Source organism: Pongo pygmaeus, chromosome 5 (assembly GCF_028885625.2).
Source record: "Pongo pygmaeus isolate AG05252 chromosome 5, NHGRI_mPonPyg2-v2.0_pri, whole genome shotgun sequence".
Lineage (NCBI taxonomy): Eukaryota > Metazoa > Chordata > Mammalia > Primates > Hominidae > Pongo > Pongo pygmaeus.
In genome coordinates this window covers 116,103,764-116,128,006 of record NC_072378.2, presented here as the reverse complement: position 1 = coordinate 116,128,006, position 24,243 = coordinate 116,103,764, and the positions used below count along the sequence as shown (strand labels likewise).

Genomic DNA, 24,243 nt, shown 5'->3' with positions numbered 1-24,243 from the left:
CATTGATAATACTTTAAAAGTTCCAATTGCAATATGTCATTCAGAATCACTGTTTAGTAAAAGTATTGATTATTTTTGTTTTTCAGGTTTTCTACAAATTACTAACAGTGGAAAAAGTCTTATGTGAGTGAAATAAATCATTAACTACTGAGCTCCAGTCTTAAAGATTAGAACCCAAATTTTAGCTTGATCAAATTTATTCTTTGAAAAGAAAATGTTCTATTGGATTCAAATTGGTTTACTTTTGTTCAAATGAATTAAGTTAAATCCATGGTTTGTCTCTGCAGATACATCCTAGTGTTGCTTTTTGATGAATAGAAATCAAGAATCTCACCAAACTGAGATTGTCAAAGTAGACACAACCTTCTATACAGTAAAGCAGGACTAAATTTTTTAGCAGCTACTATATGCTGTGCACTTTCATTGCTCTTGAGGTTACCAAAAGAGGAAAAACAAACAAAACTTTGCCTCAATTAATTCTTGTTGCAGCTCAGAAAATTCCCTTCAGATTTTCTAACTACCAATACAATAGTGAGAATCTATATGGACAATATAAATAAGAGCAGCCTTTGGGTTATTCTGGTGAATGTTTCAACTAGATCCAAACATTAGTGGTATAGAGTTTTACTGAAATACAATGCTGGTTACCCTTTTTGACCTAGCCTATGGTATGCCTAAGAACATAAAATATAGGCTCAGATGATCTAGATTTGAATTTGACTCTGTAATGTCTCAGCTGTGTGAGCCTGAGCAAATTACTTGACCCCTCTGCCTCAGTTTCTCATCTGTTAAATAGGAATCACAGTGACACCTATCTTATAGGATCATTATGTGACATAAATGAGACTGTGCAGAAAGGGTGCACTGTAGAGAACCTGACACATAGTAAGGTTCAATAAATATTATGTTTCACTTAGATGGCAGCTCCTCTTTTACTTCTGTCTAAATGGATCATACTTTACACCCCCACTCTAGTCTGAGCTCACAATATTCTTTCCCTGTAACAAGTGTCCTGCACATTGAGTGTCTTTCAGTCTTCGACCATTCTGCACTCTCCCTCACCTGCAGCCTTGGTCTTCAGATGGGCTATTCTCTCTGCCTGTAACCCTCTCCTTCCTCTTTTTTTCCTGACCAGCTTAACTTATCCTTCAAGTCTCACCCTATTTGTTCCTGCTTCCCCAAGCCTTTCCTGACATACTAGACTACATTAGGCGTTCCTGCCTAGAGTTGTTAGCACCCTTTGTCTTTACTGCTAATTTATTTTCTGCAGTGCTATAAACTATGGATGTGGGTAGTGGAAAGGTGAGCCATTGCTCCTCCCAGAGCTTAGTGTGATACCTATGAATAATAAGCACTGATTGGGTAGATGAATAACTAAATGAATGATTGCTTATCTACAAATCTCAGGTCTTTTAAAGAGCAGCCCACAGAGCCACCTCTTCTTTAACTGTTCTTCTCTGAATTGCATTTTTACCTACCAGAAAATTCTACATTAAAGGCATAAGCTATTTTTTATTCATTTCTCAATGAAATTGCTCATGCCTTAATTTTTGGTTAGACTCACAGTCATAAAAGCATAATTCCCAGGTTCTCAGAAATTAGTTGCTCTAATCCATCCCTGGGGAGAAAATACTTAAGAGTCGTAGACCAATTCAAATATTCTTTGTAATGTAGACTGAATATCAAGTCAGGAACAGACTGTAAATCTCATTGAAATGGCATCTAAAAATCACATATACACATATTAAACCATACTACGGTTATATTTAAAGTAGAGGATTTACTGGCCAGAGCTTTTAAATGGACAGCAAATCTAAATCCAATTTACAAAATTAATGTTGTGGGGCCAGACTTGTAATTTCAGTTTTTATGCTCAATATACATAATTTCTAATTATTATGTGTATGAAATATTTTTCAGCTTACATAAGCTGAAAGTCTCTTTACTGAATATTAATAGATTTTTACTGTACATTCTAACATTACCAAAAAATAATTTTATCTTCTTTTTACTAGTTTTCTCACTAATTACTAATTTCTCTGCAGCATTCTCTGACTCCCATTTTAAATATGGGTTCTTAGCTGTTCTTAGCATTGAAAGGGTTGAGCCAGTTTCCCTAGGGAAGGTAGTTATATAGATTAATAGCAGTTTTAACGATATTGCAGGGTTCCTTACAGCTATTTTCCTAAAGCCTGCAACTTTAGTGTTAGTTTATATGGTTGTTCCCTTGAAGATTAATGTAACAGAAGAAATTTGCTAAAATGCATAGATGCAAATGTAGATCATATACTCTGGATCACCTACTTTATTGCTTATTTGGCTAAATTCAGATACTGTCATAGACTGTCCTTTGTGTGATATCTTTCTGTCATGATGCTATTTTTTTTACAAAGTTTTTTAGTTGAATATTTTTGTATTTACCAATTGAGTTGATTGAATGTCAGATTCTTTAATGTTTTTATTAATGTCTTTTTAATATTCAGATGGTGCATTTTATAGTGCCTTTAAATTCAGACTAAATTCTCAATCAAATGCTTTTTTCATGATTTCTGTGCCTTTTTATGGGTAAAATAAAAATGGAATTCAGTAAATTAATAGGAACTTTTGAACTTTATACTAGGTATCTTACTTGAAAGACATTTAGAGTACTATTTCACAGTAAATATTCCTGTTAACACAAATGTTGCATACCACATTGGCAGCATGATTTGGATGATTCAGAAGATCTCACTTTAAGGTTCCTCTGAAAGGCCAGTATTGTTGATAGCTATAAGATAACTGTAATGCGATTTTGATCTCACATATATCTTTTTACCATTTCTAAATAATAATTAATTCTGACATACCAAGACACCACCCTGCAACTTCCAGCATTGTGCTGCCTGCAAAGTCACTGCTAGAGAATAATTTCTGGATACTCCCAGTTGTACTTCTGAGAAGCAGGATTCTGGACACTTTCTTCAATGTCTTTTCACCATTTCTGGTCATTGAAGAAAATAGTTTCTATGAGATTCAATTATCCATTCAACAAACTTTTTGTATATATTTACTCTGTTACAGACACTGTTTTTGTATAGTGGGAGATATGAAAATTAATAAGACAATGCTCTTCTCCAGAGAATTTTACAGTTTTAGGAGGTAAGATTAGTAAACCAAGAATGTTGTGACAATGCCCTTTGTCAAAAGTACATCAGGAACACATCTGTAGTGTTTTATTATTCATTGCAGGGAAAGAGAACACACATGGTGAAGAGTAGAGCACTTCAGTAAGAGGGTGTTAGATAGGGCCCACTATTAGATCTAGGGATGTGACTTTGGGGAGATTTTAAGGAAGCAGGCCTTGCTCTGTTTTGGATACTGTTAAGAAATGGGAATAACTGTATAATTAGTTATTTAATAAATCTTATTGAGAAAGATGGAAGACTAGTTTGGGAATAAAGCTAGAATTGGTTAAGAAACATCGGTCTCTCAGGTTAGCCAAGGTAAGTAGATGTTTGGTCATTTTTTAGGATGGACAATATCCATGTTTTTGTGGGTGTTGAGACTTGATGATGGAGTGATCTGATCTTGTTTTTGTCTTGATCCATCATAGTCACAGTGTGGCCTTGTCTGAAGTTGATGTTTTGTGAGATTGTTTATGTTCAACAGAAGACAGCAAGGTCTAGCCATAAGTGCCAGTCCAGGTCCAGGATGTCAAGAGTTAATTTTCATTTCCTCAGTTAGCATAGACAGATGCTGATAAATGCCATAAGAGTATCACAAACTGTCTGCCATGTAGTGTGCATGTAAAAAACAATGTTCAACTCATGAATGAAGACACAAATAGTTGGAAGAATGAGTGCAGAGATAGAAGAGATCAGTCCTGATTTGGGGGAAATCATATCTTCCTTTCAGGGTTCAGCTCATGTGATCCTTTTCCTAAAAGTTTTCTAACCTTCATTGAAAGAATTCTTATTTTGTTTTCTCATGATTTTGTATTTATTGTTAGTAGAGCAATGGTTAGTGATAACTGACATTTACTGAGAGCATACCATTATGTTACTTACCATACAAATAACTTCACTTGCATTGTCTTATATTATTATCCTATGAGACAGATGCTTTTATTACCCCCATTTGCAGATGAGGAGACTGAAGCTGAAAGAGTTTCAGTAAACTGCTTACATCCACACAACTAGTAAATGATGGAAGTGAGATTTATCTGCCTTCAGCTTGCTGTCAGAGCCTGTACTTTTATCATATAACAGCTAGCTATAAGATTCACAGGAAGGGGAACATCACACTCTGGGGACTGTTGTGGGGTGGGGGGAGGGGGGAGGGATAGCATTGGGAGATATACCTAAAGTATAATAATAATAAATAAAAAAAATAAAAAAAAACTTTTGTCTTATGAGGCTGTAAAGTCTTTGATTGCCTGGAAAACTATGCAAGACTGTTTCTGCCCCAGAGAATTTATAATCTCAGAAAGTGAGACTATCTATTTTCTCCTGAGATTGTAAATTTCCTGGAGCAGAAAGACTGTCTTATTTAGTTTTACTCAATGCTTACCGAGCTGAATTTCTAAAAGCCTAGAGAGATGAACAATTCAGTACAATTCCTTGAATAATATACAGGAGGGGAAGTAAAAGTGTGTTCAGGGAATGGCAAGTTGTAGAGTTTAGCTAAAGCATTCATGGAGAAGAGCAATGGGAAACAAATCTGGAAAAATAGCCAGGAACAAGTTTTGGAAAAGAGCAGGTATGATAGTTTAAAGAGTGGGTTTTATCTAATGGGAAATAGAAACAGAAAGCAGGGCTTTGAAAAGACTACGAGGAGGTAGGAATGGATTAGAGAAGAGATAAGCTAGTTATAGAGAAGTATAGTGAAATTATATTTCAAAGGTCCATGGCTTGAGGTTATAAGGACTTAATTGTAATTTGTGGTACTGTTAAAAAAAAAAAAAGTGCAGGGATGTGAACAATCCCAAGAATAAGAATCAAGAAGACTTAAGGGGAAGGAAAATAACATTTTTGAATACATTCAATGTGCTAAGCATACAAAACTAATTTAATCCCTCTAATAGCTCTGCAAGGCAAATTTTCTTATCACTATTTTTAGGGTAAGGAAATTAAAGCTAAAATTTAAGTAAATTCATATGTTCTTATTTGGTAAATGGTAGAAGTAAAACTACAAATTAGATGTAGAAGAGGAGAGGAGAAAGAGACTGACACAAAAAATATGTAATTTGGGGGCTCAGCACGGTGGCTCATGCCTGTGATCCCAGTACTTTTGGAGGTTGAGGTGGGAAGATCACTTGAGCCCAGGAGTTTGAGACCAGCCTGGGCGACATGGCGAGACCCCATCTCTACAAAAAATACAAAAATTACCTGGGCCTGGTGTTGCTCGCCTGTAATCCCAGCTACTCAGGAGGCTAAGTTGGGAGGATTGCTTTAGCTGGGAGGTCAAGATTACTGTGAGCTGGCATCTCACCACTGCACTTCAGCCTAGGTGAAAGAGCAAGACCGTGTCTCAAAACAACAAAAAATGTAACTTGGGACCAGGCGAAACATTAAGATAAATACATGTGTCATATGGTAATTTTTATTGAAGCAGACAAGGAAGGAATGGTTGAAACAGAGAGCAAGATAATACATTCAATTTTAGTTCATGTCGAATTTGAAGCCCTAGTAGAATATCTCAGTGAAAATGTCCAAAGGAAATTTAGAAACACAAAAGTCAAGGCAAAGAGCCAACTCTATTCTGTAAAAATGGATTTTGAAGCATTCATACCAAGGTATTACAGATGTCACAGTAATATAAGAACTGCAGAATATTTTAAACTTCACAAGGATTCTAAGAACCAAACAGTGAGAGTCTAACAGGAGCAATGAGGCAAAGATCAAGTCTTTAGATTTAAATAGCTGTAGTTTAGGTGAATAAGTGGTGTGTAAGTTGTAGTAACTGTCCCATCTTTTTGTGCTTCCTTGCATCTGCATTCTTGGGGTAGTCTCCTCCCATGCTCATTCTTGGCTTTGCCAAATCACTTGCTTTGGCCAATGGGACAGTTGCAAATGTGACAGAAGTGGTGACTTAAAAAGCACTTGCACATTGGAGTTTTCTTTCTTAGTTCTCTTGGAGTCCTGCAACTGCCATAAAAATCCTAAGCTAACCTCCAGGAGGATGTGAGACTATGTGAAGAGATGTCCTACTGGCCCAGCTGACTCATCAGCTGACTGACCAAGCCCAGCTAAGATCAGTAGATAGTATCCCAAAGTGGTAACCTTTAGACTCATGAGCTAATTAAGTAGTTGTGATGGAACAAAGCCTAACTAATACAGGGAAGAAAAAGGGCCACTGAAGAAAACAATGATGAAAAATTCATCAAAGTGGAAGCGAATCAAAGCATCTTTTTGAAAGCAAGGAGATAGAATGTCAATAAAGAGGTTTTGAGTTAAATGCTAAAGAAAGGTCAAGGTACTGAGGAAGAGGGAAAGACCATTAGGTTTGCTGGATAATTATTTGGTGACACTAAAAGCAGTTTCATAAAGTAATGATGGGTGATAGCCTGTAGAAAAGAGAGTTATAAAGGGCAACTGCCTTCTCTGTCTGGAACTCTTCAGTGACATGTTTAGGCTGGGTTGAACCATAGGAAAAGAATTGTATGGGACCTAAGTTCACATGTGGAACTTAGGTCCATCCTGATAATCAAAGCTGAGAGAAAACAAAAGCAAAAGAGGCAGTGGATCCAAGCACTTTGGGAGGCTGAGGTAGATGAATCACTTGAGGTCAGGAGTTCAAGACCAGCTTGACCAACATGGTGAAACCCCATCTCTACTAAAAATTAGCTGCAAAATTAGCCAGGCATGGTGGCACATGCTTGTAATCTCAGCCACTTGGGAGACTGAGGCAGGAGAATCACTTGCATCCAGAAGGTGGATTAGCCAGGCATGGTGGCACACGCTTGTAATCCCAGCTACTTGGGAGACTGAGGCAGGAGAATCACTTGAATCTGGAAGGTGGAGATTGAGCCACTGCACTCCAGCCTGGGCAACAGAGCGAGACTCCATCTCAATTAAAAAAAAAAAAAGAGGAAGTGGAACACAGCTGCCTCCATCTCTGGGTAGAGTCTGTAGTTTCCTAAAAAAAACTACAGATGTCTGGTTGTGATTTATCAAAGGCTTGACCCTTTCTACGGCATCAGATTTGGTAGGTATTCAGTATCCCCTGGTGGGTTAGATATTTGGAGGTTGGAGTAGAGTGAGGCTAGTTTGAAGGTTCATCTTTAGCTCCATGGATTTGGCCTTCCCAAATTTATTAGAAAAATTCATCAGTTTTTGTCATGGGTGACCTCTTACATTTTGAGGTCATGTTGTGGGAAGAATGAGTTCAGTCCTAGGTCTTAAAGTAGAGGCAGCAAATATATATATATACACACATATATATATATGTAACTCATGAAGAAGTTTGTGAAGGAAACTTCACAATACAGATACAGGCAGTAGATTATGGGGGCATCAGGACCACAAATTGGAAATACTGAGTCAGGGGTACTTGAATATTTAATTATAAACCTTGAATCTACATTTTTAATACCTTTCCCTCCCTCTGGTATACTAGTAGTAATATTATATAAAAGAAAAAGAATGTACTCAGATCTATCTATTCAAGGAATGTTTATTATTCTTATTATTATTATGCTTTAAGTTCTGGGATACATGTACAGAATGTGCAGGTTTGCTTCATAGGTATACATATGCCATGGTTGTTTGCTGCACCCATCAACCCATCACCTACCTTAGGTATTTCTCTTAATGCTATCCCTCCCCTAGCCCCCTCCCCCCTACAGGCCCTGGTGTGTGATGTTTCCCTCACTGTGTCCACGTGTTCTCACTGTTCAAGGCCCACTTATGAGTGAGAACATGCAGTGTTTGGTTTTCTGTTCTTGTGTTCATTTGCTGAGAAAGATGGTTTCCAGCTTCATCCGTGTCCCTGCAAAGGACATGAACTCATCTTTTTTTTATGGCTGCATAGTATTCCATGGTGTATATGTGCCACATTTTCTTTATCCAGTCTATCACTGATGGGCATTTGGGTTGGTTCCAAGTCTTTGCTATTGTGAACAGTGCTGCAATAAACATATGTGTGCATGTGTCTTTATAGTAGAATGATTTATAATCCTTTGGGGATATACTAAGTAATGGGATTGCTGGGTCAAATGGTATTTCTGGATCTAGATCCTTGAGGAGTCACCACATTGTCTTCCACAATGGTTGAACTAATGTAGACTCCCACCAACAGTGTGAAGCATTCCTATTTCTCCATATCCTCTCCAGCATCTGTTGTTTCCTGATTTTTTAATGATTGCCATTCCAACTGGCATGAGATGGTATCTCATCGTGGTTTTTATTTGCATTTCTCTAATGACCAGTGATGATGAGCTTTTTTTCATATGTTTGTTGGTTGCATAAATGTCTTCTTTTGAGAAGTGTCTGTTCATATCCTTCACCCACTTTTTGATGGGGTTGTTTTTTTTTTTTGTAAATTTGTTTAAGTTCCTTGTAGATTCTGGATATTAGCCCTTTGTTAGATGGATAGATTGCAAACATTTTCTCCCATTCTCTAGGTTGCCTGTTTACTCTGATGATAGTTTCTTTTGCTGTGCAGAAGCTCTTTCGTTTAATTAGATCCCATGTGTCAATTTTGACTTTTGTTGGCATTGCTTTTGGTGTTTTAGTCATGAAGTCTTTGCCTATGCCTATGTCCTGAATGGTATTGCCTAGGTTTTCTTTTAGTCTTGAAGTCTTTGCCCATGCCTATGTCCTGAATGGTATTGCGTAGGTTTTCTTCTAGGGTTTTTATGGTTTTAGGTCTTACGTTTAAGTCTTTAATGCATCTTGAGTTAATTTCTGTATAAGGTGTAAGGAAGGGGTCAAGTTTCAGTTTTCTGCATATGGCTAGCCAGTTTTCCCAACACCATTTATTCAATAGGGAATTCTTTCCCCATTTCTTGTTTTTGTCAGGTTTGTCAAAGATCAGATGGTTGTAGATGTGTGGCATTATTTCTGAGGCCTCTGTTCTGTTCCATTGGTCTATATATCTGTTTTGGTACCTGTACCATGCTGTTTTGTTTACTGTTGCCTTGTAGTATAGTTTGAAGTCAGGTGGCATGATGCCTCCAGCTTTGTTCTTTATGCTTAGGATTGTCTTGGCTATGCGGGCTGTTTTTTGGTTCCATATGAAATTTAAAGTAGTTTTTTTCTAATTCTGAGAAGAAAGTCAATGGTAGCTTTATGGGGATAGCATTGCATCTATAAATTACTTTGGGCAGTATGGCCATTTTCACAATATTGATTCTTTCTATCCATGAGCATGGAATGTTTTTCCATTTGTTTGTGTCCTCTCTTATTTCCCTGAGCAGTGGTTTGTAGTTCTCCTTGAAGAGGTCCTTCACATCCCTTGTAAGTTGTATTCCTAGGTATTTTATTCTCTTTGTAGCAATTGTGAATGAGAGTTCAGTCATGATTTGGCTCTCTGTCTGTTATTGGTGTATAGGAATCCTTGTGAATTTTTCACATTGATTTTGTACTGACACTTTGCTGAAGTTGCTTATCAGCTTAAGGAAATTTTGGGCTGAGACAGTGGGGTTTTCTAAATACACAATCATGTCATCTGCGAACAGAGACAATTTGACTTCCTCTCTTCCTATTTGAATACCCTTTATTTCTTTCTCTTGCCTGATTGCCCTGGCCAGAACTTTCAATACCATGTTGAATAGGATTGGTGAGAGAGGGCATCCTTGTCTTGTGCCAGTTTTCAAAGGGAATGCTTCCAGCTTTTGCCCATTCAGTATGATATTGGCTGTGGGTTTGTCATAAATCGCTCTTATTATTTTGAGATACATTGCATCGATACCTAGTTTATTGAGATTTTTTTAGCATGAAGGGGTGTTGAATTTTATTAAAGGCCTTTTCTGCATATATTGAGATAATCATGTAATTTTTGTCATTGGTTCTGTTTATGTGATGGACTGTGTTTATTGTTTTGCATATGTTGAGTCAGCCTTCCATCCCAAGGATGAAACCGACTTGATTATGGTGGATAACTTTTTATATGTTGCTGGATTCAGTTTGCCAGTATTTTATTGAGGATTTTCGCATCTATGTTAATCAGGGATATTGGCCTGAAATTTTCTTTTTTTATTATGTCTCTGCCAGGTTTTGGTCTCAGGATGATGCTGGCCTCATAAAATGAGTTAGGGAGCAGAGCCTCTTTTTCTATTGTTTGGAATAGTTTCAGAAGGAATGGTACCAGCTTCTCTTTGTACCTCTGGTAGAATTCAGCTGTGAATCTGTCTGATCCTCGGTTTTTTTTGGTTGGAAGGCTGTTAACTACTGCCTCAATTTCGGAACTTGTTATTGGTCTATTCAGGGATTCAACTTCTTTCTGGTTTAGACTTGGGAGGGTGTATGTTTCCAGGAATTTATCCATTTCTTCTGATTTTCTAGTTTATTTGTGTAGAAGTGTTTATAGTATTCTCTGAGGGCATTTTGTATTTTTGTGGGATCAGTGGTGATATCCCCTTTATCACTTTTTGTGTCTATTTGATTTTTCTCTCTTTTCTTGTTTATTAGTCTGTCTAGCGGTCTATCTATTTTGTTAATCTTTTCAATAAACCAGTTCCTGGATTCATTGATTTTTTGAAGGGTTTTTCACGTCTCTATCTCCTTCAGTTCTACTCTGATTTTAGTTATTTCTTGTCTTCTGCTAGCTTTTGAATTTGTTTGCTTTTGCTTCTCTAGTACTTTTAATTGTGATGTTAGGGTGTCGATTTTAGATCCTTCCCACTTGCTTCTGTGGGCATTTAGTGCTATAAATTTTCCTCTAAACACTGGTTTAGCTGTGTCCCAGAGATTCTGGTACGTTGTCTTTGTTCTCATTGGTTTCAAATAACTTATTTATTTCTGTCTTAATTTCATTATTTACTCAGTAGTCATTCAGGAGCAGGTTGTTCAGTTTCCATGTAGTTGTGAGGTTTTGAGTAAGTTTCTTAATCCTGAGTTCTAATTTGATTACACTGTGGTCTGGTAGACTGTTTGTTATGATTTCCATTCTTTTGCATTTGTTAAGGAGTGTTTTACTTCCAATTATGTGATCACTTTTAGAATAAGTGCAATGTGGTGCTGAGAAGAATGTATATTCTGTTGATTCAGGGTGGAGAGTTGTGTAGATGTTTATTAGGTCCGCTTGGTCAAGAAATGAATTCAAGTTCCTGAATACCCTTATTAATTTTCTGTCTCATTTTGGTCTGTCTAATATTAACAGTGGGTGTTAAAGTCTCCCACTATTATTGTATGAGAGTCTAAGTCTGTTTGTAGGTCTCTAAGAACTCGCTTTATGAATCTGGGTGCTCTTATATTGGGTGCATACATATTTAGGATTGTTAGCTTTTCTTGTTGCATTGATCCCTTTACCATTATGTAATGCCCTTCTTTGTCTTTTTTGACTTTTATTGGTTTAAAGTCTGTCTTATCAGAGACTAGGATTGCAACCCTGCTTTTTTTTTTGCTTTCCATTTGCTTGGTAAATATTCCTCCATTCCTTTGTTTTGAGCCTATATGTGTCTTTGCACGTGAGATGGATCTCCTGAATACAGCACATCAGTGAGTCTTTACTCTTTATCCAGTTTGTCAGTCTGTGTCTTTTAGTGGCAGCATTTAGCCCATTTACATTTAAGGTTAATATTGTTGTGTGTGAATTTAATCCTGTCATTATGATGCTAGCTGGTTATTTTGCCCATTAGTTGATGTAGTTTCTTCACAGTGTCGATGGTCTTTACAATTTGGTATGTTTTTGCAGTGTCTGAAACCTGGTTTTCCTGTCCATCTTTAGTACTTCCTTCAGGAGCTCTTGTAAGGCAGGCCTGGTGGTGACAAAATCTCTCAGCATTTGCTTGTCTGTAAAGGATTTTATTTCTCCTTTGCTTATGAAGCTTAGTTTGTTGGATATAAAATTTTGGGTTGAAAATTATTTTCTTTAGGAATGTTGAATATTGGCCCCCACTTTATTCTGGCTTGTGGGGTTTTTGCAGAGAGATCTGCTGCTAGTCTAATGGGCTTCCCTTTGCTGGCAGGCAGGAATGTGTAAGTCTGCTGAAGCTGTGCCCATAGCTGCCCCTTCCCCCAAGTGTTCTGTCCCAGGGAGATGGGAATTTTATCTATAAGCCCCTGATTGGGGCTGCTGCCTTTGTTTCAGAGATGCCCTGCCCAAAGAGGAGGAAGCTACAGAGGCCATCTGGCTACAGCGGCTTTGCAGAGCTGTGGTGGGCTCTGCCCAGTTCGAACTTCCTGGTGGCTTTGTTTACACTGTGAGGGAAAAACCGCCTACTCAAGCCTCAGTAATGGTGAATGCCCCTTCCCTGACCAAGCTGTAGTGTCGCAGGTAGACTTCAAACTGCTGTGCTGGCAGTAAGAATTTCAAATCAGTGGATCTTAGCTTACTAGGCTCCATGGGGGTGCGATCTGCTGAGCTAGACCACTGGGATCCCTGGCTTTCAGCCCCCTTTCCAGGGGAGTGAGCGGTTCTGTCTTGCTGGTGATCCAGGCACCACTGGGGTATGAAAAAGACTCCTACAGCTAGCTTGGTGTCTGCCCAAATGGCTGCCCAGTTTTGTGCTTGAAACCCAGGGCCCTGGTGGCATTGGCACCCAAGGGAATCTCTTCGTCTGTGGGCTGCAAAGACTGTGGGAAAAGAGTAGTATCTGGGCTGGAGTGCACTGTTCCTCATGGCATAGTCCCTTATGGCTTCCCTTGGCTAGGGTAAGGAGTTCCCTGACCCCTTGAGCTTCCCAGGTGAGGCAATGCCTCATGCTTCTGCTTGCCCTCTGTGGGCTGCACCGACTGTCTAAACAGTCCCAGCGAGATGATCTGGGTACCTCAGTTGGAAATGCAGAAATCACCCACCTTCTGTATTGATCTTGCTGGGAACTGCAGACCAGAGCTGTTCCTATTCAGCCATCTTGCGCGCGACTTAATCCAAGATGCTTCAAGGAATCTTTTATACACAAGAACAACACATGATCCTCTTTGCACTTTCCTAGAAGACAGATAGGGAATGAATTAAGAAGCGCTGGTGTTCTTTTCTGGTATACAGTGGTTATAGAGTATTCCTCTGTTTAGCCTTAGGCTGTTATAATCCAGAGAATACAGTGACATTTCAGATAAAAACAATAAAAAAGCAACTCAATACCTTGCATTTGTGTTATGCAATAGTTTATAGCAAAACAGACAGGTACTGGTTTTGATGCTGAATCACTTTGAACTCTGTGCTATCTCTTATCAAAGTCTAACTCAGGGAGTGGTAGTTGAGGACAATGGTAAGACATGCTATTGATTTAGTAGGTCCTGGGAAAATGATAGAAAACAAAATCGTTACACAGTAATTAGTGGAGACCAAAGAATCCCAATAGATAATTTTTCACTTTTGAAAATTTTGGTACTTAAAGAAATTTCTACCATCTTTTAAAGCATGAGTCTCCATTATCCAAAATTTTTAGTGTTATAAAATATTCTAGTTTATCAATTTTATCTTAAAACATATTTTATAAATACAAAATAATATATGTAACTTTCAGGTGGGTTCTAAAGCATAATAATTAATGAACATCCATATAACCAGCTAGCCCAAGACAGACTATTACTAGTAATGGGCCTATGAGTTCTTCCCCTGTTTCCATTGTCAGAGTAAATCTTTTTTCCCAGAAGATGTTGATACCACCTAAATTTCTAATAGCAAATGCTGGAATTAATTCAAATGTCTATTAATGGGTGAGGAATAATTTATGGCTTATTTATTGAATAAAATATACAGGATTAAAATAATGAATTGAGTGATGTATAATAACGGGTGCAATTTGGTAGCATAATATTGGGTGAAAAAAGTTTCAAGAGACTACATGTAACATAATTCTAGTTTTATAAAGCCCACAAATAAGGAAAACCAAGTAATATATTGTTTGCAAATGTATGTTAGTAAACTATAAAATATAGTAAGAGAACTATAAATGGATTGCTATTAGATTTACTTATTTGAGTATTATAGATTCTATACTTCCATAGGATATTATTAGAAAAAATTATTAGAAGTCATTTATGCCATGAAAAATAAAGGTAGCTAGTATGCCAGCCATAAGGTCAAATATAGACATTGTGATTGCACATATGTAGTTTACCTTGTTTACATAAAGTCATTTACATATGACTTTACCTTCTTTACACAATTATTTTCACTAAATTATCCCCTAATATTATGCTCTTAAATAAGAAAGACATTAAAACAGATTTTGCAGTTTCTGCTGTCATTATTCACTATGACTTTTAAGACTTCCCCCATGTCCATTCTAATGACAAGAATCCTTAATATGTAGATCATGGGCTCCTAGAGGTTCCAATGATAGGCTTGAAACAGTTCATGAATCTGAAAATGTCTATAAAATTTCTTTAATTTTCTTTTTCCTTTTTTTTTTTTTTTTTAGTGCCAGATGTTTATTCCCTCACATGTGGGTGGTTCACATACACAGCACACACAGGCGTGGGCACCGTGGGAGAGGGCAGCACTCATGGCTTCTGAGGGGAGGATCTTGGCCTCACGGTGTAAGAAGGAAGAGGATGTTTTCTCTCCTGCCCTCACTAGGGCCTAGGGGACCCAGCAGCAAATCCCACCCCTTCCACCTTTCAGCCAAGGAGAAGCCACCTTGATGACGTCTAGTTCCAACAATTATACTAAGCGGAGAAGGGAGTGGCTTGGTCCCAACCATTACAGGGTGGAGATGTAAACAGTAAAGGAAGGTACAGTTTGGATGAGGCCACAAGAAGGGGCAGATGACACCATCAGAAACATGCGCAGGGGAGGGGCAGTTACTGGGCTTCTGGGCTGCTTAGTCCCTGGCTTGGCAGGAAGGGTAGGGAAGATGAATGGGGCTCATTGTTTGACATTGATGATGTCCACGAATTCGGGCTTGAGGGAAGCATCACCCACGAGGAAGCCATCCACTTCAGGCTGGCTGGCCAGCTCCTTGTAGGTTGCCCCTGTCACAGAGCCTCCATAAATGATACGGGTGCTCTGAGCCACCACATCAGAGACGTTGGACTTAAGCCATTCTCAGAGCTTCTCGTGTACTTTCTGGGCCTTCTGGGGTGTTGCAGTCTTGCTGGTACCAATGGCCCACACAGGCTCACAGGCCAGGACGACCTTGCTCCAGTCCTTCACGTTATCTGCGATGACCTCTTTCTTCTCGAAAACAAACTTCTCAGTGATGCCACTTCCCTTTCAGCTAGCTTCTCCCCAATGCAAGCGATTACTCTGAGTCCCCCTGCCAGAGCATGGGCCACTTTCTACCCAATCAGCTTATCTGACTCCCCAAAGACATGCCTACTCTCTGAGTGCCCCAGGACCCTCGACTGGCTTTGTAGTCTTTGATCGTGCCAGGGCTGATCTCCCCAGTAAAGGCCCCGTTAGTTACTTTGTAGCAGTTCTGCGCAGCCACAGCAATCTTGGGCTCTAGCTTCTGGGGCAAAGTCGATATAGGCAGTGGGGAGAGCGCAAACCACCTCAGTGTCGGCCGGCACCTTGGCCGCGTTCAGAGTGCGGATGAGCTCCCCCAGACTCTTCTTCCGTCCGTCCGTTCATGTTCCAGTCCCCCCCAACGAAGAACTTCCTGGGGGTCGCCATGGCGCTGGAGCTGAGGCGCTGAAGGTCAGTGTCAGCTTTCTGTGATTTTCTAGGTTGGGGATTATAGGTTTTATGATATTCTAAAAGGTATCATGTTAAAAAAAAATGTAAGAACCTGTGTTGTAAGATTAGTATGGGCAAAAGCTTAAGGTTCATTTCTCTTGAAAAATTGAATTGCTTCCTCATAGCAGATACTAAAAATTTATTACACATCATGGTTTTCTTTATTCTTAGCCACTAGGAAGCTCAGAGTCCAGCTAATGCTTATTCATAATAACCATATTTGTCTTTAAGTCTGGCTTATTTCCTTCCTTCTCACGCTCTCTTTTTTTGAATTCTTTTAAATTGTTATTATATAGAACATATGTGGAGTTTTATAGGCATCTGCTATTTTAACCTACTCTAATACATGAATAATAATGATCACTGTTGACATGTTTTACATTTTAGAACCTTAAATTATAAAGAAAAAAATTTTTATATCTTAATCTATATACTAATTAAAAAATACATTTTTAAATTGCCTTTCTGAGCTTGGTTGGAAGACTCATTGTAAACCAAACATGACAGGCTGTTTGATAGAATTGTAATTAATGAATGTTGGCCAGAAACCTCCTCTAGCTACTTCCTTACCTGGCTCCCATTTTGCTTCTCTGGCTCTCATGCTGGTTGGTGCTGTCTCCCCTGCCTCTTACCTTGTTTATCCCATTGCTTTTCAATTCTAACTGTGCACATCTTTGCTGGAGAATTTGACACAAGCTCCCTGTGCTTTCCCCTCATTTGCGGGTTTGTACACATGTGTAGGATTCATTCTGTTTTCCTCCAAATCTGCAAAGCAAGGCAGGAAAGTGCCTTCAGTTAGGCCTTTCTTCACTCTACCTGAATGAGACCCAGGTGCAGTAGAGGAGAAATACGAGGTGTAGAGAAAACAGTCAAGACAAAGAAAAAGAGGAGACACATTAGTTTAAAATGTGGGTAAAAAAGGCAGGTGAATTTTTAATAAACATCAGAAAAGAAGATGTTTATTAAACAAATGACCCCAAAGGCAAAAATAGAAGAAATAAGGTAATGTTTAAGGAAAACGAGTAAAGTGAGAATGTGTGAGAAACTGTAGAGAATAAGAAGGGATTTACGAGTAGACAGATAATAGTATGCAGTAGCTGAGGGAAGACTGGATGTGGATATTATTGTGCTCAGTATGGAAATAAGTGAGACAAATATGGGCATGCCAGAAAGTTCATGATTCTGTGCTTATATTATTTTAATTATATTTCTAAAATCCCTGGAGCTTTTGCTCCTTTACCATTGGGTCTGTAGTGTAGAAAATGAAATTCTAATCATTTTCATTGAAAGTGAATTAAGCCCATTTCTTCCCTCATTCTACTTTCTTTATATCAACCAAATTATCTATTACACTTTGGTGTTGTTTATCTTTCTTAATGTAAAAAGAAAGCAATGCACAAAAATACGAACACCTGTTGTACAGGCAGTGGAACCAAGTAAGAGACTTCAGGGACCTAAAATTGAATTTGTTAAAGCAACTTAATAGTAATTTAAAAAATCTTTTATATTTGCTAATGGGAAGTTGGCTGTACAGGCATTTTAAAGGTGGTAAAACCAAAGGCTTCTGTAGGGTATTAGAGTAAGTTAATAGCTTTGCTTGGCTGAGTGATTCAGAAAGTCTACAAAGAAAGCACTGATACATTTGGGTGTGCCTGACATTCTCCATTAGGACAAACCTGAAATATGTGTTATTTGCTGACTTAATATTCAAGGAAATACTATGTTAATAATACTAAAAGTAACGTTTTTTTCTCTTGGCATGCTCACATGTAGAATATGAAATTGCTTTTTGAGGAGTTAAAGGAATACATAATTGAACTTGGATTAGAGAAAGTTCATATGTTTCTGCACAGTTCCAATGTTGACATAGGACAATGCTCATTTAATTCGCTCAACATATCTGTACATTTAATTTACAGTTAAGTACATTGATATCTATGTTGTAACCTTATTTTACTTATTTAATGAATAAAGTATTATTTTTTTCCTTTTCAAAAGAATATTACCACCTTGTTTGACTTTGAAAGTCACTTCCCAGAAGCTAATTTTCTCAAAAGCAAGGGAAGACTATCTCTCAGGAATCTTTGCTCAACAATTTTGAGATGATATAAAGGATTTTGTTTTACCATTTCTATTGCATCATTGTACACTGACAGGTCATTGAGCACACTTGGGTGATTCAATTTTGTACAGAGGGTATTATGAGAAAAAGGATCCCAAATTATTTTTCAAACAGATTTTTTTTTTTAATCAGTGTAACATTATATTTTACCAACTTTTGTTTGCTGTGATTTTGTACCATGGTACAGAAATAGGGGTATAAATAATGAATGTTTTAGTTTGGTCCGGCAGTAAGTAAGTATATTTGCTGAGGGCAACCCAAGTAATTGGCTCACTGCATTCCTGAAGCTTATCTTATCAAACAGATATCAGACACTGCTGAAAGATAGAGGTGGAGGGAACTATCCCTGTTACTTGAAGATTTGTCATAGAAAGAGGCTTTGTCTAAGCAAAGAAGGAAACTCTGTCATTTCTTCTTAAGTTACTGATCTAGTTTAAGAAGCAAAGTATATTTGCTCAAACCTATTTTTAAAAAAAGTGCAGGCAGCTCTCCCACTGCTTGTTCCTTTTCTGTCCAGACATTTTTCCTAGAATGGAAAACTGAAATTAAATCACTTTTAATGGAACTTAGAGGTAATGGTGATTGAGAAAGAGAGCCAGATGAAGAGAAAGAAAATAGATAGCATTACAGGATGGAGGAGAAGAAGGATAAGAATAGGGAGACGGCAATACTTAAATTTCTATTATAAAAGGAAAGTAGCAAGTGTCAAACAATCTCTCTCTACTGTAAATAGAAACCATAGAAACAGATATTCACCTGCTCTCTATTTATTTACGGGTAGTTGTTGCAACAACTGAGTACTTGTTAGCCAGCAATGTTGAAAAAAAAAGTGAGTACAGTAGTGATTAAGGAAAACATTTAAGAATTAATTCTACTAATAAGCCAATGAGTTGATAGTTTGATTTTAAGGAATAGCTACATACAGTGTATGACAATTTTCCTTGCTTCTTCATTTTTTGATTTGGGCATTGGTTATATTTAATCCAAATTTACTAGCTGTCATGTGCTAATACTTTGCTAGTGAGTTATATTAGCAGATTATATCTTTGAAACAGAATTTTCATTCAATGTTATTATGTAGAGAGTTTCTGAATGTGTGTTTTTGATGGATATGTAGATGTGAGTAATGGTTGTAGTTATGTTGGAAAAGAATAAGACTGTTAGAAATGTTATAATGTGGATGATCCTTAAGCATCCTGTGAGGTCAACTGAAATTGGATATTTGTGTATTGATTTCTTAGAACAATTTTTGATTTCTCTTGAGGTCACCACTATAACTTAAATTCTGATTAGTAAAGAATTAAATCGTTTGTCAGAACTAAGTTCTTCTTGGAAGGCCAAGCAGCAGCAAACAAAATCAGTATTCTTAACTCTTAAAAACAACGCTTGACTCTACTTCCCCTCTGATTACTGCACACGAATCTCTACTATATAGCAAAACTCTGAAAAAGTTGCCTATACACAGGGTCCTATTTTTTTCTTCTCTCTCTGATCCCCCACACCACAATTTTAAAATTTTTATTATAAAAAAGTTCAAACATATAAAAAGGATAGAGAACAGTACCACTAGGTACCATTACTCAACTTCAACAATTCTCAACATATGGCAATCTTATCTCATCCTTATATTAATATTTCTTCTTCCCACCCAATTTCCATCCACTATGGTGTTATTTTGAAGCAAATCCTAGGCATCATATAATTCTATCTGTAAATCATTTTGTAAGTGTATCTAAAATACATGAAATACTCTTAATAAACAAACATAATTATAAAATAATCTCTCCTAAAAAATTAAATAACCCTAATATTACCAAGTATCCAGGGTAAAACTTCTCACAGTTTTATAGTTTGTTTTTTATGGTTTATTTGAATCCAAATTTTTGTGGGTATGTCTTGTGGTTGCTTGTGAGTCCACATAAAGTCCATTTGTTATAATTGATTTGTCTCTTTTAATCTTGTTTAATATGGATCTTCTCTCTTTGTTAGTTTCCTTGCAGTTTATTTCCTTTGCCTGTGGAATTTCCCACAATCTGAATTTTGCTGACTCATTCTCTCTTGAACACACTGCAGTTAGACTATTCTTCTTACTACTCTGGGAAGCTGCTCTTATCAAAAGTCATCAAGGAAATTCCACATCATAATACTTGTTGGTCAGCTCTTAGTCCTCATTTTAGTTATCTACATTATTTTTGATACATAATAATTATACATATTTATGGTGTACATGTGATATTTTGATTCATGCATACAATATATAGTGATCAAGTCGGGGTAATTGGGATATCCATCACCTCAAACACTGATCAATTCTCCGTGTTGGGAGCATTCCAAATTCTCTCTTCTAGGTATCTTGAAATATGCGATTACTGTTAAGTATAGACATCATGCTGTACTATTAAACATTATAACTATTCCTTCTGTCTAACTGTATGTTTTTACCCAATAAACAACCTCTGTTCATCCCCTTCCCCGCTACTCTTCCCAGTCGCTGGTAACCACTGCCAACATTATTTAACACTTGATAACTCATCGTCTTTAATAAACTTTCTTTAATTGATCTCCCTACAGCTGATCTCCAGGTTTCCTTCTATACCACTGGCTGAGACATTTTTTGCTGATTCTTTCTCTTTTACTACAAAATGTCACAGTGCCCCAGAGCTCTAACTCTGGTTCTCCCCTCTCTCTGTCCTCACTTTCTTGGTCATCTCATTCAGTTTGAGACATGTATACTCAATGATCTACTTGACATTGCCATATGCAAATGGAAGTTTTCAAATTCCAGACATTTCCAGTAACTCTCAAACTGAGCTCCTGCATTCATCCCATGACCCGGCCCCGCAAAGTTTCCCCCAGCTCTGTCAACAGCAAATATCCTCCATTTGCTCAAGCCAAATACCTTGGAATCATTCTGATTTCCATTTTCTTTTCATACCTCATTTCCAGACACATTGCTTTGCCTCTTCCTTCAGCAGTATCCACAAATGAACCATCTCTCACCAGCTCCTGTCCCCATCTGGTCCAACCTACCTTGAACTTTCAATCTGGCTTAGAGTGATAGTTTCCTAACTGGCCTCTGTGATGTAACCCTTACCTTAAATACAGTCTATGCTCAACCCAGCAGGCAGAGTGACCCCATTAAAATGCTAAAAAATTAAAATTACTTACCTGTTCAAAATCCTCCAGCAGTTTTCTCTCTGACTTAGAGTTGACTTCTGAGTCTCCTTGCAGGGACTTTCAAGGCCCTAATTATCTCTCATTTACACCATCACTTCTCTGACTTAATTCCTCATTTCTTTTTCCTTGGCTTCTTCCACTTCTGCCACAGGACTTTTATGGGGCAGAAAAGTAGACACCTAGTTGAAAAATGATTTTATAAAATTTGTTTAGAGCCTAGATTTTAAACTGTATTGTTCAATAAATTTGTACAAAATAAAGAGAAAAATAACTGGCTCAATTAGAACTTAAAAGCTGAAGAACTGGTCTCATAGATGTAATACCTTGCTCTATCCTGAACCGCTGATCTATGGGCTTAGGCCAAATTATCCCTAAGTAATTTATTTTTATATTAAAGGGAAAGTGTCTTTTTTGGTCCATGTATATGTACCTTTATCCTGAGGATATTGGTGAACATAGCCAGTTTCAAAGTCTATTGATATTGTGGGAATGACTATTATTCTTACTTAAATATTTGAATTGAAATGTAACTTTTAATTAGCTTGTGCTGATGTTTCATCTCTGCCTGGCAGTTCAAATTGATCTTATTAATAACTGGCTGCCTGTGTTCCATCATACAGTCTGGAGAACACAGTCTTTCTTGCTCAAGGATGCTGAGTGCAAGAAGGAACAATCTGAGAGGTGAAAATAGTCTCTAGTATTTCTAAAAATGACAACAAAAGGCTACGTTATTAATAAACAGATTTCTAGATTTCAGTCCTAGGCATTTCACAACTCTTGATTGCATTTGCTTTTCTCTTATTTCCATAATTTAAAAATTTTTATTTTTATTTTTTGCTTATCACAGGCATGAATTCCATTATTTATGTCTGCAAAGAAGAATTTTTTCAATGAATTGAATGCAATATATACACACCCAAAAAAAGCTGTAAACATGGAAAAACAATGTGAATCAATTCTGCGGTGCCATTACATAAAATTACTCTCTGCATCTCAAAGATGTTTCTCCCTCCCTCAAGAAATTAAACATGGCCATGAAATGTAAATGAATATGTGTTTGCAGTAATGCTACTTGACATTTTAGTTGTAATTAACAGAACTTCCAATATTAACCAACATTAATTAACAATGTAAAGTGTTTAAACATGGATCGTAATAACAATGCTGAGTGGATTATGCACATTCATCAATACACCACGTTTATTAAAGATTTCTCTTCAAATTCTGTATTATTAAGCAAACTTACTAAACCTGCCATGTGAATCTTGATTTTTTTTTCTATACTTATTCTGTAATGATCACTCCTTCCTTAGGATATCGTGGTGTTGGGGATAGGCTGCATGTTTGCCCCTTTTTCTCTTAAATGTCAATCTTTTCTCATTTACATGTAAGAGAACATTGTAAGAAAAGCATCTCTTTTTTCTCACGTATTGCAGATAATGTTTTTCAGTTTTAGCTTGCCTTTTGACTTTTATTATGATTTTTTTGCTACACAAAATTTTAAAAATATTTCTATAATATTGTCTATGAGTCTTTCACTTTATGATTTTTACCTGTGTTGATTTTCTCAGAAAAAATTTATTGTCTTCCATGTGCTCCATATATGGATGAATCTGAGAAATGATACACAGTTCCTGACCCTGTAGGCCTTAGAATACAATGAGGGATTCATTTTATTAGGAAGGAACCTTATGTTGGAAATTTTTCTACAGCTTCCTCTTGTGTATATTTTGGATATGAATTTAGTTATAATGTCAGAATTATGGTGATGGTCTGTTAGAATGAAGTAATGAGAAATAATTGTAAGTCTGGGAAAATCTTTTAGTAATTTAAAAATATCTGAGAGTTTGGGACAGTTTTCATGTGAACAATCATATTGTTTCTCAAAATAAATTTTATTCCTAATCTGTTGTTTCATCTTTCATAGATAAATTGGTTAAAGATAACCAAGTCATGGTGTATTTTTATAACACTTTCATCTTTTAAGAAACAAATTGAAAGAAACCTAACCGAATCTATTTCTAGCTGATCTTGATGTAATTTTGATGTCAGACTTAGAGGTCATATGGCTTTGTGGGAGTCCATGGACTCTAATTCTGATTGGCTTAGACGTATACAGATCCATTGAGTTGATTTCTTACTCCAGATTGGGGTGATGTGGAGTTTGGAACATAAATTAAAAATATTGTTGTGAATGTGTACTCGTTTCTCTGCCATCCAAATTGTTCTATATCCACTTTAAATCTAACTTCTTGCATTACATCTCTTCTCAACCATTAGAGCTAGATGTGATTTTCCTCCTCTCTGAAATTCACTGAAGTATTTTTGGCACAAAGTAATATGTTGTGTTATAATGACATTTTTGAATGTTACTAAAATATATTTTTCAGGTGATATATGTATAACAAATTTATTATACAAAAGTAAAATATCTTAGTTTTCATGTGCATATGTTTTCTGCACGAAAGTAATCAGTGTACATATTCCACTTTTTTACTTCTATGCATTTTAAGGTGCTACCCAGTCTTCAGCTTAATTTTTCTAATTTTCATATTTCTGTCAGTGACTTAATCATAATTTAACCCTCATCTTAACAGTTAGCATTTAGACTTTCTTACACTTTTTATTTTTCTAATGTTTTGAATAGCATAGCAACAAATTTCTTTCCATATAAAGATTTTTCCATGTTTTGCACGATTTTTTTAAGGATAGAGTCCAAGAATCTGAATTACTGAGCCAAACAATGAATGATTTAAGGCTCTTACTGCTTATTGCCAAATATGTTTGTAAAGGATCCTACTGACTGCACAGCTTAAGGGCTTAGTCCCACAAGAATGTCCTCTACTGCAGATAACAGCTACAATCCCCAGGTTGTGACCTATGCTTCTGACCAACTAGCTATAAATTGGGTGCTTCCCATGACCCACTCTTGGGGTTTGATTAGTTTGCTCGAGTGGCTCACAGAACTCAGGGAAACACATTTACCAATGTATTCCAAAGGATATTGTAAAGGATACAGATGAACAGCCTGATGAAAGAGATTCACAGGGTGAGGTATGGGGAAAGCAATGAAGGGTTTCCACACCCTCCCCAAATGCACTACCCTCCAGACACATCCACATGTTCAGGGCTTTTTTATGGAGGGTTTATCATGTGGGTATGATCAATTATTAGAT

General features: G+C 37.1%; 1 protein-coding gene, 1 long non-coding RNA gene and 1 pseudogene across 8 annotated transcripts in view; 1 reads left to right on the top strand and 2 right to left on the bottom strand.

Annotated features, from left to right (window-relative positions):
- Positions 1–24,243, top strand: part of FRK (fyn related Src family tyrosine kinase) — a 167,319-nt gene that overhangs the window by 53,058 nt on the left and 90,018 nt on the right. The gene's annotated exons all lie outside the window — the stretch shown is intronic.
- Positions 8,523–20,957, bottom strand: LOC129038596 (uncharacterized). The gene is made up of 4 exons (XR_008503182.2): positions 20,826–20,957; positions 16,401–16,533; positions 12,939–13,071; positions 8,523–11,899 (listed from the first exon to the last, which is right to left on the bottom strand). It is a non-coding gene; the product is annotated as an uncharacterized LOC129038596 (long non-coding RNA).
- On the bottom strand, positions 14,825–15,738 carry LOC129038595 (triosephosphate isomerase-like; annotated as a pseudogene).